The sequence below is a fragment of the Saccostrea cucullata genome, unplaced genomic scaffold, assembly GCF_032062105.1.
Source record: "Saccostrea cucullata isolate Sc308-1 unplaced genomic scaffold, CSIRO_AGI_Scuc_v1 ctg525, whole genome shotgun sequence".
Classification (NCBI taxonomy): Eukaryota; Metazoa; Mollusca; class Bivalvia; order Ostreida; family Ostreidae; genus Saccostrea; species Saccostrea cuccullata.
In genome coordinates this window covers 410,619-424,931 of record NW_026932767.1, presented here as the reverse complement: position 1 = coordinate 424,931, position 14,313 = coordinate 410,619, and the positions used below count along the sequence as shown (strand labels likewise).

At 32.6% G+C, this 14,313-nt stretch overlaps 1 long non-coding RNA gene across 1 annotated transcript; it reads right to left on the bottom strand.

Moving 5' to 3' along the window:
- Positions 1 to 58: 58 nt before the first annotated feature.
- Positions 59 to 2,254, bottom strand: LOC134236088 (uncharacterized). The gene is made up of 3 exons (XR_009985537.1): positions 1,930 to 2,254; positions 652 to 714; positions 59 to 287 (listed from the first exon to the last, which is right to left on the bottom strand). It is a non-coding gene; the product is annotated as an uncharacterized LOC134236088 (long non-coding RNA).
- Positions 2,255 to 14,313: the final 12,059 nt, after the last annotated feature.

The window sequence follows — 14,313 nt, the reverse complement described above, 5'->3', positions numbered from 1 at the left end:
ATTATAGACGTTAGAGATTTCTGCAGAACAAACTGATTTTTACCCAGGAATACACAAGTTTCTATGTTTGGATTTCTGGACAGCTGGACAAGGTGGGAAGTTTACATCAATTAGCGTGACCTTTACTCTGCAGGTGCTACAGCCTCTGATCTCGACGTTACAAGAATGCCCGAGGTAAAAGTCCGAGGTGTAGTTATCAGGATATTCGTATGACGTCACATATCCGTAATCTCCTTTCTCCACAGAAAATTTGACTGTTTCGTGATTTTGAAAACATGACGTTGTTCCTGAAAATTCAAAAAGCATACTATTAAAGAACTATGGATATCTTTTAATAAGAATAAAATTACTTGTATTACTGTTTTACATTAAGTTCTGGACCCTCGTGCCAAATATTGATAACAGATACAAGTTTAAAGTATGAATTTATTTAATGAAGCAAAATCAACAATATCAATTACGATAAATTATATTCTGATGATTTTATTATAGGAGTTCTGACTTCAGGGTGTGTGGTCTACTAAGTACATGTAAATCTGTGTGTTCAAGCATCTGAAGAAGCAAGTTACTTTGAATTAATAAACAAATAAAGATAACAACGTTTTAGCTTGATTGAAGTAAAACAAAATGATGCATTAGAGTTTCACGAACCTCTGTCCTTTCCGACCTGAAGACAGGCCCCTGACATTATTAAAGTGGAAGTTAATAGCCAATCTGGAACATATAAAGTAGATAAAAAAGATTATGAGTGAATCTCTTCTCATTTTTTAAAGCGATACATGGCAACTGACACGACGCCTCTCTGCAAATTGATTTTTCTACCACGGAGTTTAAAGTCATAAAGAAAGCTCATTTAAATTTTAATTTAAAAGTTTTACAATTAGGAAGATTCTTTGAAGCTATCACATTTTTTTATTTGACATTTACCACAATTTCATTATTTATTTATGACAAAAATTTAATTGAAAAACGTCTGTCTTTTTATATATTTGTATATTGAAGAGCGCGTGTGTATTGGGTTTGTGCTTTGATGATTTTTACTGTTTACCCGGTACCATTTTTCCTTCCTTAATACTAGTATAGGGATGAAAGTAATTTACTTCCTAAATATGATTACCACAACAAAGCTTTATTTAACAGTTGCAAAGTATATACACTAACAACCTGCGCTTGGGAACTGATAAACCTTTCAAAGATATCGAACTAAAACAATATTTATCTTTTTAGAAACATTCCAGAAGAAATGCTAATAACAACATGTCATATTTCAAACATGCGATACGAAACGAAAAGTACACTTAAATTATTTAACTAAAATAAAACGACTGCGAAAACATCACTAAAGCTTGAAGTATTCTTCACTCTGTGTTAGATTATAGTATTTTTAAATTTGTAGACGTTTATTTACACTCAGCCAATTTCTCTCTCCTATAAAAACAAAGATGTTGAAATGTTGATAAGGGGAAAAAATAGCAATCACACTGGGGCAGAAATGCGTTGAAATGAAATATATTGTTCACATATCAAAAGAATTCCAATAGAGCAACCTCTTAGAATCCGTGGCCCTTTTTTGAAAATTTCTTTGCATTATTTAAATATTTTACTTTATTATTTAACATTATTTTATACTTGTTTATTCATACAAAAATAGAGCTAATAGTTCAGCAAACCCACTAACCGACATTATTGAATATTTTATATTTTAGCGAATTATAACATATTAAAAGGTTGTAACAGTGTAAAAGTGTATTATTAAAAACAGAAAGAAAATATTTGAACTTTTATTTTGTTTAACGTTAAAAGTTAAAATAATTTATATGATCACACCTAAATAAATATTTTACCACACAAATAATTTAAAACAAAGTACATATTGTTATGTAATCAATAAAGGCTATTAAATAAAATTTATTGAAACAATATACTTACCTATTAAAAATAAGCGTTCCTTTTCTACTTAGAAATTCCATCCTATTCTATTGAATGATCAAACTGGGCAACTAAAGCACTGTAACACTTGTGTAGAATGAGGTCTCGTCGCAACAGCTAATTAAGATGCTTTGAATGCATGTCACCAACTGGTCAACTGTGAAAAATAAACACACACATTTCTCAGTTACAGACCGAGTTTTAAGAATTGGTTGCGTACTTTCAAAAAGCTCTCGAACTCAAGTATGAAAAGCAACTTGACGTGAAATATCGTAAATATCCGCGACGGGGAAAAAAGTACTGATCATTCACGCGAGCTGCCCCACGTGATCGGTCAGTTAAACACCCACCACTAATCGCCACTGACATTTTGTAAGATTACAACTTCAAACTTGGAAAAGGTAACCGACAGTGATTGTACCTTTTTTAATGATTTATGAAAACAACAGCTGTTTCTAAGGGAGTTTTTTCTTGCCTACAAAACTGCATGAGACCAAAGACCCGTAGAAACATTCCTTGCATGACATGAGAAATTAAGAAAATAAAATTATCAATCCTCTCTTTTGCTTATTAAGCCAAAGACGCTAAAATAGATCAATTTTACGCCAGCTTCAAACAAGCGTTGAATGACACTCGGTCGACAGACATAGCTATATATCAGTAAAGTTAATTTTTGTTGCTTTGTAGATGTATACACCAATGTTAGACAGTTTAGAATTATTGCCAGATTTCAGCGATTTCCCCTCCTCCCTTCAACACCTTAATAACTTCTCCAGAAGGAATAATTCGCTCATTACATGCATCATCAAAGATATATTACATCGGAAAATCATGTGTTAATTATCATTATTTTATTGTATATAGGAAATGTATGGACTTAAACAATTTGTGAATGAATTTTTTTTTATTAATGTGGCATAACTTGTTAATTATTTCAATGCCAATTTGTGATGTATGGACATTGTAAAATATATTTACCATTCCTTTTTTTTTTAATTAATGGCATTGCTAATGAGAATTCTAAAACAAAATCGATTTCATCTAAAACTTGTTAATTATTTCAATGCCAATTTGTTCATTAAATAAGAAATCACACATTTGCTTTAACAACGTTTCTATTTCATACATTGCACTGCGCATGTGAATATATACCGGTATGTTTTAATATACATATGTTCAAAGCATTTCAGCAAGATATTAATCTATCTTTGGTTGAAAACCAAGGGAGTTATAGCTGTTCATATTGCACGTACATGCACGTGTATGCATGTGCATGGTGACCATGTCTTCTTGTAGAAGTCCATTATATCTATCTATGTTCCAAATCCCATCCTGTTTGGTGGAAAACCAAGGGAGTTATAGCTATTTAAAGCATAAGCCAATCAGATTGCAGCGCACGTGCATGCACGCGTTTTCAAAATAATTGCTATATATCTTATTGTAATATCCTAATGCATTCTATATTTAAAATTTCAAAGGATAAAAAACAAGAAAGATGAGACTTTATTTAGCCAATCAGAGCAAAGCGCACGTGCATGCGCGTGAGATCTTGCTTTTTTGACCATGTCATCTTGTCTATGCTTCTAATATATACTTCTAATATGAGTTTTAAAGCATATCATCAATAATTTAAATAGTTAATGACATTTCTCGTGTTGCAAGAAGCACACGTGCATGCACATGCTTTCATGATATTTCTTTTATTACGGGCTGTAGATCTCCCTAATGTATGTCTTTTTGACTATGTTCAAAATTTCAAATGATTTTATCAAAAAACAAGAAAGATATTGAGACTTTAGTTTCAGCCAATCAGAGCGAAGCGCACGTGCTTGCACGTGCGATCTTGCTATTTTGACCATGTCATCTTGTGCATACTACTCATATATCCTTACATTATGAGTTTCAAAACATTTCGTCTAAAAATAGAAAAGTTACGGTTATATCCATTATATATTGGTCATTTCAAGTTTTGCACGTGCGCGCTCTTGCAAGCACGTGCGCGCAAAATGACCTTGATTCCGCAAATCTACATAACATGCCTACTTACCCTAAAAAGGTTTCCCCTTAATCGGATGTGTACTTTACAAGATCATTCGCGGACAAAATTTTCCCGAGAAGAAAAATAATAATAATAATAATAATAATAATAAGAAACAGAGTAAAAACAATATGTTCCCCAACTTCGTTTGGGGAACATAATAAAAGGATTTCCAAATAATGGAATTTAGATTCGACATCTAATACATACATCTGTAATGATGTAAGACCCTATATGCCGAGACTGTCCTCTCAATTATATGTTCAGGGGGCGAAATAGAGGATTTAAAAAAATAGAAAGATAATGATCTGCGAAGTGACCGTCAAATAGGACAAACGCCGGGACGGGGGGACACTACGAGGTGCCCTAATCCTTTTACGCATTGTTATCCCCTTGGCACTTTGTCGCCTTAAAGATGAGCTGGCACAAATTAACCGCAATGCCTCTTTACATCTGCTAGAAAAGGTGTATTCCGCCGAAAGTATCGAACAAAAGGTCAACCATTTAAAATAGGAGGGAAAAAAAGAAGGAGGTAAAAAAGTGAAAAGCTCAGTTAATTTCGCACCGCAAGTCTTCTGCTATCTTAAGCATTGTCGAAACAATTTATCACCTAATCCAGTTCCACAACTGAAAGGAATGAGTTTACTCTAAGTGTATATAAAACACTACTCTCTGGGAACGATAACGCTTCCGTTTGTATATACAAACAGCTCTTAAGAGGACAGCGAAGTTTATAGAAACAGAGTCCATCTGATAAGACGTAATCTAAGATAAAAAAGGATATTTCTCAAGGTGCAGCAATTGTATCTATCATATTAAATCATCATGCCCTCAAATTAAAAAAAAAGGGTTGGGGAGATATCGAAAAATGTTTTTTTTTTTCGTTTTGGTTTACTAGTATTTAAAACTACGAACTGTTTCAATGGGATAATCAATGTATGAAGAGAGCCCTTTTCCAAATTTCTTTTTTTTTTTCTAAAAAAAAAAATTCAGTCAAAGATAATGTTCATAAACACAGTTTGTCATCGACAAAATTTCTGCAAGGTGACTAATACTTGCAGATATTTATTAAGTTATGTTATGCCAAATGAATTAATCTTTTTCCATATTATTTTCTAACATTTTGTTTGGTTTATCGGGAATAATAAAGTGCCTCTTACAGATGAAACAACAGCGACACGTTAAAGTTAATGACTCAAAAGATGAGGCTGATTGTATCATTAACTTTATGGACCCGACTCCCTAACAACGAAAATGCGCTAACAGAATAGAAAATTTTTACGACGCCAATCGCAATATTTGTCAATTTCAAAATAGTCTTTACATCTAAATTTTTTATCAGATAAAAATATTTCAACGTATACATGCATACATTTTTCTTTATTCTGCTAAAAATAAATTACATGTACATGTTCATGTAAGACCTCTTATTTCTGTTTTTTTTTTCTTTTGTGCATTAAATGAAATCATGGATGGTTTAGATTTCGAAAATAACAAACGTAAGTCCATTTTGTACATTAATTGATCCAAGTCCTTTATATTTGCTCTATTAAATTCATAATCTTACCTTAGAGATGCATGTCCAAGTTAATCAATATAATGAGCCACAGGAGAACTACTTATCTCTCTCACAAAACCTTGATTGACGGAATATTGAACACATGTATATTTATATACCAGAGGCAAAAACCACCAAGACACGTATATTGGTACACTATAACTCTAACGTCAAATCGAGGTGGCACCTGAAACATCAAAATCTCAATCACTACGCACAAACTGTTAGATCCCGAGTATGAAAACACCCGGATAATCGCGTCTCAAAGGAGAATTGACAAATTTTAAGATTATAACATCGTGCTATCTTGTTAATTTTAGCCGAAGACAATTAAATTTGGATGTTTGATTGTTTGCCGGATGTCAGAATGCCCGTCTTAACGACTTTGATGCGCCGTTTCCTTATTTCAGAGTCTACTTGACTATTATTATCATTATCGTTTTTTATATTAACTTCTCGATCCCATTTTTTAAAAGCCTGATTAAGTTGGCTGTAGTTGATTATAAAGTTTTAAAAAACTTGATATATACTTTATAACGTGAGGTACTTGAATAAATCACAGAAACCAATTATTCAACAGAAAGGAGTTTTCACTTTGTCAGCACAGAGGAATAAATTTTGTAGTGTTTGCCAGGAAAACTTTAATATGACAGCATAAATTTTTCATTCAGCTTTGATTTAAGATGATAATAGAGTAGGATAGATATAACATTCTTGGTTTTGATTCTCTTTATCTCGGATAATGATGTCTGTAAAAAGTGTAGACAAGAGACGAGCAAAACTTTCCAGGAGTGTTCGAATAATTTTACTTTCTTTTATTTTCTAAAGTTTGGGATGTTGTTCTTTAAATCATTAAAACAGATTTTTAAAAATTAGATTCAGATGATACATGTATTTGTACATAAATCATGTTATTAATTGATTATAATGGATACATTACAGGTAAACATTAATTTCCATCCAAATGAATGACATATGACAACCTTATCAGCTCCTGTTTTCATAACTGCAGGGCTTAGACATGTTTTCACGCTATTAGTGTGACCATTCGTCGGATTTGACACTTCGATGACGTTTCGCAGCGGTTCTTGTAGAGCCTAAAACAATGAATGAAAGTAGTTTATTTTTAAGAAAATACTTGTTTACATTTAAAGCAACGTTTCACCTAAGATGACCTTCAATCAATAACTCAATTATAGGCATATTTGAAAGACAACACGTTTCGATATGACAAAATATATGACATAAGTTTGGGCTTAACATTGAATAGCATTAACATGGAGTCATCTATTTAGCATAATTAAAAGTACGTCGGGGATTTTTGATTTCAGATACAACGGCAAATGTATAAAAATCAGTCATATATAGGCGGGCACCATAATTCATTGAAGGGTTATGTTACTTTTCGTACCAACTACATGTATGTTGGTATTTGGTATTCTTAATCTACAAAATTCCCGTTTGGACAACTTAGGTATTCTGTTAAATGCAGAACTGCTGCTCTCCGAAAACAATAAATTGACAGACTGGAGAGCTACTGAACCACCCACTGAAAAAAGTGTATATTTGTTGCGCACAAAAAAGTGCGCTGTTTCTCGATTTATTTCTCCATGTTTTTAAACTGCCAGTTCAAAATATTACTAACCGTGTGTTCCTAACATATTCTTTTACTTTTTTCACAACAAACATTTCCCTTGACCGTTGTAATTCAAGCCCTCCTGGGCCTGAAATTGAGACTATAGAAAAAAACAATTCGCGATCGACTATTTTGGGTGGCAAAATAATGTGGTCCAATACGCTTCGTGCACATGTAAACTACAAGAGTAGTTGATAGAGGTCTAAGAAGATGTTTGAAATCATGATTTGTGCAGCTGAGGTAAGGATTTGGAGCAATGAATCCGAAACAGAGCGCAACTTTTTGCGCGCAATAAATACACATTTTTTTTCATTGGGTGGCACTATAACTCTCTGATCGTCCATCCCAATTCTTTCAGACCAGCAAGCTACATATCTGCAGCTTGTATTCTGCGTATTGTGTTGCACACCTGGACTCTTTTCCATTTCGACAGCTGTAAAGATCTAGGTCTTGCGCCACAAATCAAGTGTTTTGAGTTGAGATCTCTTAATCCTTTTTAAGCTGAAAAAAAATTTCTTTTAAGCTGAAAAAAATACTAAAGAATTAAAATAATTTTAAAATTATTTCTTTTTTATGTGAAAAACTCATTCGTCTTGTTTTTTTTCCCATACGTTCCTTTTTTATTTTTTTTTTTCAGGTGCAATATTCTGTTTAAATTTTAACCCTAGAGATGAAACTTACGCCGACTTATAGTAATCCAGTTAAATTATTTAAGCAAGCAAATGTGCGACAACAGTGCCTATAACGCATCTTTCAGTACATTCTTCAGTTTTGCTAATACCAGGCAAGTTGACGGCAATCAACAATAAACAAAGACGCGTGCTTGGAGAAATATTTATTTAGATGTGTATGAAGATGATGATTGAAAATAAACTTGAAATAAAGAACAGCGTGTAACTGGCGGGAAGAGACTCATAAGCACTAAGAAAGAAATCCGAACGGAAGTAAAAGAAAATTCCGGTTCCATGTCTGTCAGGAAAGATGCTAACCAGATTCAAGAGCGTCCCAATTCACCTAAACACATGCATTTATTTGCTTAAATTTTCAAGTAGAGACACAGGGTCGGTTTTCTAATTAACGTCCAACTTCTTTTCAATTTTAGGGAAAATGACAAAACCGATGTTCAGTCTATTTGCCGTAATTGACCCTGTCAGAACTGAGACAACCTGCTGTAGGTAACACGGCTCTCCGCATCAATGTTTCGCTGCTTTTTTATTTCGTATCATGTGTTAAATCTATCAGTAAAACGTTCATAAGACGTTCATATTTTCTGCCTGACATGCGAAGAGCAGTTTTGAAACCCCTTGGATCATTATCATGTTCTTCAGCATCGATAAGCAAGCTTATAATCGACTGCCGACTGATTTGCATGCATAGTAAACATCTGATTGTCTGACTGAAAGATAAAAGTTCCACCTATTTACCTGATGTTATCGCCTTGTCACACAAGTATGAAAAAGGAGCTTGATTTGGAAATTAATGTGAAATAAATGGGATGCATATTTTTAAAAAGCTCACTACTTTTCAAGAAATTGGACTGAATCGTATCTTATTTTTGCAAACAGCGTGAACCTAATAACAACATTTAACAGAGACTGATAAAAGCTATTTCGGGTTGATCTCCCATATAATTAGTACACGCATCATTTTAAGTTCTTAATAATTACAAACTATCAAAGTTTTAACTGTGTTTGATTTTTACATCAAATAAGGGGACACATTCGCCCGTTACCATACCTTGTCCTTTGTTGTTGTTTTTTTTTTCATTTACAAAATTAGTGTTCATATAATTGATTTTACAAATATTTACTTTCTCCGAGTTAAATTTTTTTTTCTATAGTCAAGAAAGATTTTTTTAGATGTCTAAAAATGAAATTTTATACAGAAGTTTTTTGGAAAAAGATTTTAGAGTTTATAAAAGCCTTCACACTGTAAACGTCAAGCAAGTCTTATTGTATGGAAATGTTCTTTTGATCAAGCTTCAGGTCATGTAGATTTTAGAGAAGCATGAATCCTAGCCCCATTTCTTTTCTAGATAACAAAGGTTTATATATACAGTATACAATTAAAATGAACTTCTACACTTTCCCTTTCCAGTCTCCTTTTAAACAGTTTAACGGCATTTATAAACAAAGAGCGACTTAGCAAGGATGCAAGGTTTTTCGTAAAAAAAAAATAAAACGAACTTTGTTCTTCTTTTTTTCCCTATAAGATGATTATATCATTGACTGGAACTCGCGTAAACTCGCTTGTTTTGTGGAGGTACCGGGATGGCTCAATTCCTGCTATTCTCTCTTATTATATAATTTCTTATAAATTTGTGGACCCAGAGCGGCGGCCATGGTTGGGGAGTGGAGGTGTTACCCAACCTGTATAAAATGCAACCAAGACAGTCAAGATTAAGCTTTCCACTCTTTATTAAAGTAAACAATCTATTTCTAATATTTATAATTACAATAAATAATTTTACAAAATATACTAAACCTTATTAGAAATATGACTACTTAAAATATAAAAAGTTTAACTTGTAAATATAATAAGCCATGTGAAAATTGAAATAATTTTGATTAAAACGTGCGCAAGTCTACAAAATAATTTCACCTGTATAAAATGCTACCAAGACAGTCAAGATTCAGCTTTCCACTGAAGTCCTGTCTATCCCGGCCAGTCATTTTATACTAGGTGTACCTTTGTCGATTTATATCTCCATATTTGTAACTCCTTCAAAATTTACAATAATTACTTTAAATTTTTATTTGAATTTTAATTACTATTATTCTGACCTTGAGTACTTTTAAAATTTCTAATGCACTTTTAAAATAATTTCCAATCGTTTGCATAATCCTTAAATATTATGTGTTGTAGCTAATTTATTTAAATATCTGACCTCTGGTCACTTCAATACCATTGGTTCCTTATTCACCCTTACCAAATCCATATTTTCATAAACAAGCAAGTAGCAGCTGCATTCCCATGATCTATTTCGTGGGACCGTCCGATTTAAAAGTTTAATTCCTATTGATCAGCCTCTTTAATTACTTTTATCTGTCATGCTCGCGTTCGTTATCTTTTGACAGACTAAAACTGCAAACTCATAAAATTTGTTTCATTCTTATATTTACTGCAATTTTTATTATGATAAATCCCCCTACTGTCGAAAATCTTGTCCCCAAGATTTGTTTAAAGAGATTATGATACGAAATAATCTGTCTTGCTGCGAATTTCACATAAAACTGAATTTTCAAAGTGATATTAATTGATATCATCGCACTGACTTAATCTTTATTTGAAATTTATTTAAAATCAACGTATTTTCAGATGGCTTTAACAAATGAAATACATAGACGCATATTACTAAATATTATGTTATCTAAATGCACACATAAAGGTACAGAATTACAAAATACACTTTCTAAATAAAAATTAAACAAAAGATACGAAAAACACTATGTACAATTGTCTTGGTTTTTTCTTTCTCTCTGGGCAGTGGTGGCACCTTTTTTTCAGAAATTCACAGTAGTGATAACAAACGTAAAAAAAATCTTGATACACAAAAAAAAATGTTTTGACAATTCATGGAATATAAACACTCGATGTATGGATTGAGACACTTTTCACAAAAATATCATTTTCGTTGAATGAACCCCTTTTTCACAATTGACAAAAATATGTTTTTCACAGTACCGAAAGGTATACACTTTTCCATTTACATGCATAATAATCCTACATCTGACGCATACTCTGCTCTTTTGTCTGCTTTGAAAAAAAATCTTTAAAAGTTAAGTCTTTATGAAAGGAGGAATGATTCTCGTAATTATTTCGGAAGAATGGAAATAACTTTATCCCTTCCATTACGACCATTTTCCTTCAATTTTTTCTCACCAAACCTCATGTTTGGTTGACTATTATAAAGTCCCGACTTAACCTTTAACCTAAATGAATGGTATAAGGGTTTCCCTTTACTATCTTTCAAGGCCCTTAAAATTACCATTTTAGGTTTTAATTAGATCCTCTCGCAAGAGTTTGTGACTTTACTTTCAACCTAAATGAATGGAAACATGGTTTTCCTTTACTATCGTTCAAGGCCCTTCCCATTTAGGATTTATTTTTGTAACGTGCTTTACCTACACAAATGGTCAACGGGGTTTCATTTACTTTTAAGACCCTTCCCATTGATAGGTTTTTTTTCTCTTGATTTCGTCTCATATATTTAACTTTAAGAACACTTCATCTCTTATTATGCAAGTCGCTTTATATTTGCTTATAAGCGTCAACAATCTTATTATCAGGTAATTCATAAAACATTGCCCATGTAAAAAAAAATTATCAACAATGTGACAACATTCTAAATACCGTCGTCGTAAAAAATTTTCTTGCATCACAAAGGTAGACATTTTAAAAAAAAATGCTATCCTACCTGTACTTAATTTTTTTTTTCAAAGTCTTACTCGTAGGACTGAAAATTAAATTGTCCAACAATTGGATAATTCGTCTTCACATCGGCACTTGGATTCGGAAGGAGGGGTTCCGGCACAGAATTATAGTCGTTATTTTAAAATACGTATATGAAATTGTTTCTTTTTTCGGCCACCAAAGGACGGGATGGTAGTAGTCGTATCGAATGTCCTATTTGCTCAAGTTTTTAGAGTTTTTAGTTCTTTTCGTCTGTTTCAATGGACTCGCGGTCGGCACAAATTTGTTAAAACGTCTTAGTCCTAGTTGGTCCTGCCCAGGGAGCGTCAGGCCTCGTCGATCGTCTGACGGCTCTGGTCTGTGTCTCGCCTGTTTTCAAGTCCTCTGTTCGAAAATCCAGCGGGATTGTGCACTAATCCTCGTCTGGGGGGGTGACTTAGAGAACTGTTAAAGGCTATTTCCATCCTTCTGAATCTGACCCCATTTCTCCACCATTTATTATAAAAAAAATAAAAGCTATTCTGTTCTTGTTTCTTTTTTTCCATAATCAGATTATTTCATTGACTCGAACTTAATTGCGTAAACTCGCTTGGCTTGTGGAGGTACCGGGATGGCTCAATTGCGCTCTCTCTTTTATTCTATAATTCCTTTTAAATTTGTTGACCAGAGCGGCTGCCATGGTTGGGGAGTGGAGATGTTACCCAACCTGTATAAAATGCAACCAAGACAGTCAAGATTCAGCTTTCCACTCTTTATTAAAGTAAACAATCTATTTCTCATATTTATAATTACAATAAATAATTTTACAAAATATACTAAACCTTATTAGAAATATGACTACTTAAAATATAAAAAGTTTAACTTGTAAATATAATAAGCCATGTGAAAATTGAAATAATTTTGATTAAAACGTGCGCAAGTCTACAAAATAATTTCACCTGTATAAAATGCTACCAAGACAGTCAAGATTCAGCTTTCCACTGAAGTCCTGTCTATCCCGGCCAGTCATTTTATACTAGGTGTACCTTTGTCGATTTATATCTCCATATTTGTAACTCCTTCAAAATTTACAATAATTACTTTAAATTTTTATTTGAATTTTAATTACTATTATTCTGACCTTGAGTACTTTTAAAATTTCTAATGCACTTTTAAAATAATTTCCAATCGTTTGCATAATCCTTAAATATTATGTGTTGTAGCTAATTTATTTAAATATCTGACCTCTGGTCACTTCAATACCATTGGTTCCTTATTCACCCTTACCAAATCCATATTTTCATAAACAAGCAAGTAGCAGCTGCATTCCCATGATCTATTTCGTGGGACCGTCCGATTTAAAAGTTTAATTCCTATTGATCAGCCTCTTTAATTACTTTTATCTGTCATGCTCGCGTTCGTTATCTTTTGACAGACTAAAACTGCAAACTCATAAAATTTGTTTCATTCTTATATTTACTGCAATTTTTATTATGATAGGTTTCTGGAAGGTTTTTTTTCCAAAGTCTAAGATTTGCTTTATACAGTCAGGGTCTCAGCTTTCAGTTTTTATCGTATGCAGCAGCTTTCAGTTTTTATCGTATGCAGAAATAAATTCGAACTTTCCTGGACTATTTTAGTCATCATGACCTTCACATCCAATAGTGTTATGAAATAATTTAGGCTTACTAATCCGTCCCTTTGTTTATTCATAAATTGCTTTTAACCTTTTTAGATAAAAAAATATGATAATTTAAACTCCATTCAGATTCAAAATACATCTATAGGCAAAATTTGACAGAAATAGAAATTAATTCAATTTTCAATATAGTAAGAATTTTACTCAGAAAGAAGTCTTTTTAGCCGGTGAGGGTTATCCCTCATTCTTCGATGAAATTAAATGATAGAACATTTTTCAAGTCTAGTATGAATATGAGACAAAACTCAGAATTCGGGCAGTTTTATGATAAACTTCACTTCTTTTCAAATTTCTAATTGTAAATTATGGAGATGGAGTGTATTGTTAATTCAAGTTTAAACTTTTGAGATTTGGAGAATACCAAATTGCACGGAAAACAATTTTAAGACATTAGTTAAAACTTAATTATTCAAAATGTACATGTTTGTATAAAAGTATATTTCTTGTTCTTGTGATATGAGTAATTTTTTAATGTTTGAAGTCTTAACCCCCCCCCCCCCCCAACACAAGGTGGCTATAAAAATATATTTTACTGTAGTGAAAACGCTTCCATGTTGTAATCATTTTTATCCAGCACTGATTTTCATATATGAAACAAAATAAAAACTGTTGAAAATTAAGGGGGGGGGGGTCTAAATGAAAATGGGTATAGGTATCACACCGGTAATAGTTTTCAATATATAATTCTATATAGAATAAAAAATCGTTAAAAATCAGGTATTTGTTTACATGAAAAAATATTTAGCAGGAGGTGTTAAACATTACCTGTCACATTAGCTGACACCAAAAAACAGGGTACCCACACGGCATTTTCGGACTTTTTCCATCTGCAAACAGGGCTACCCTCAAATCCACGTGTTTTCACTGTGTTTATAAACACCTCGAGTGCACTACAGGAAGTAGCCTCCTATGCCATGAAAAAAATAGTTCCTGTCAAAAACAGTTATTTATTCACAAAGTACATAAATTTTACTAGGCACAGGTACCAAAGTTGTAAAAATGGCATGAAAGAAAATAGAAAAACGTCTCAAAAGAAAAGAAAATCAATTTTATATATATGG